General features: G+C 42.9%; 1 long non-coding RNA gene across 1 annotated transcript in view; it reads left to right on the top strand.

The window, feature by feature from the left end:
• Positions 1–505: 505 nt before the first annotated feature.
• The window catches only part of LOC122764303, an 11,217-nt gene continuing 10,469 nt past the window's right edge, over positions 506–1,253 (top strand). The window contains exon 1 of the long non-coding RNA XR_006359587.1: positions 506–530. This is a non-coding gene — a long non-coding RNA (uncharacterized LOC122764303). The remainder of the gene's footprint in view (positions 531–1,253) is intronic.

The raw sequence follows: 1,253 nt of genomic DNA, 5'->3' as shown, positions 1-1,253 counted from the left end.
TAAAGTCACTAGTCACTGTGTGTGTGTGTCGCGTATAAAACAAAGTCACCGCAGTTTCACTCAGCCGTGCAGTGATGACTCCGCCCACATTAAGTAGGTAAGGCAAAGCAGGCTCAGGTCTCACATGAACATCGCCTGCAAGCTTCTGTAAAAAATGCAGATGATATTCCTACTATTAGACCTCGTAATAATAACAATAATAAAGCATACATTCATATCAAAGGTCTGGTGCCAATTCACAATTATACCAATAATCTATATAATTTCTATCTATCTATCCATCCATCTGCAATGAACCAGCTTGCAAAAGGTTGAGAACCCCTGGTCTAAAGTCTCATGTTTTATTCTTTATTCAGGTTGTGGGGCTGCAGTTTGACAGAGATCAGCTGTTCTTCTCTGGTCTCAGCTCTGAAGTCCAACCCCTCACACCTGAGAGACCTGAACCTGAGTTATAACAAGCTGCAGGATTCAGGAGTGAAGCTGCTGTGTTCTGGACTGGAGAGTCCACATTGTAGACTGGAGACTCTGGGGTGAGTTCACTGACTCTCTGTTACTGTTGTAAATGTCAGATGTTTCATCCACAACTGAAAGTCATTCATGTTGTCACATGAGTTGAATCAGTGATGGTTGTTCCATGTTTCCACTTTTTCTTCCCTCAGATGTAGAATCAGGATCTTTTCACAGCTGACGGGTTTTTTGTTTTCTAAAGTGTTTCAGTCGCTGTAGTTTTCACGTCAGTCGCAGCTTTGACCTTTTCTGACTGAACTTGATGTTTTTCACTTTCTCCTCTGACACGTTCACATGTAGCCAATGAGAATGAGTGTTGTTGATGATGTCACAGCTGTGACTGTTTACAAACAAACAGGAGCTTCCTCTCATCTTCAAATCAGCTGTGTCTCAGTTCATAAGGCTGGATCCTCCAAGTGTGGACTCATGGTCCAGATGTTGTCAACATGTGTCACAGCACCGTGACGTGGGCGTGTCCCAACTGTCCCATGACTCGTCATCTGGTGTATGTTTGGCGGACGGCCGTGTCCCAGAATTCTTTGCAGCAATAAAGGTGGTGGTAATGCACCTTTAAGCTGGTTTACTAAACACAGATGAATCAAAGAATCAAATCAAGTGTAAAATATAGAATTGTAAAGATGTTGAGAAGAAGTGTGATTCAGGACTTTGAAGTGTAGAGGGCAGTATTGAACCTCTCAGTGTACAGCCTGCACACAGACTCCACCTGTTTCTGCTTCTTATCATTG

This window comes from Solea senegalensis, unplaced genomic scaffold, assembly GCF_019176455.1.
Source record: "Solea senegalensis isolate Sse05_10M unplaced genomic scaffold, IFAPA_SoseM_1 scf7180000017360, whole genome shotgun sequence".
NCBI classification, from domain to species: Eukaryota; Metazoa; Chordata; class Actinopteri; order Pleuronectiformes; family Soleidae; genus Solea; species Solea senegalensis.
Note: the sequence above shows the minus strand (reverse complement) of the source record. Positions and strands in the feature narration are given on the sequence as shown.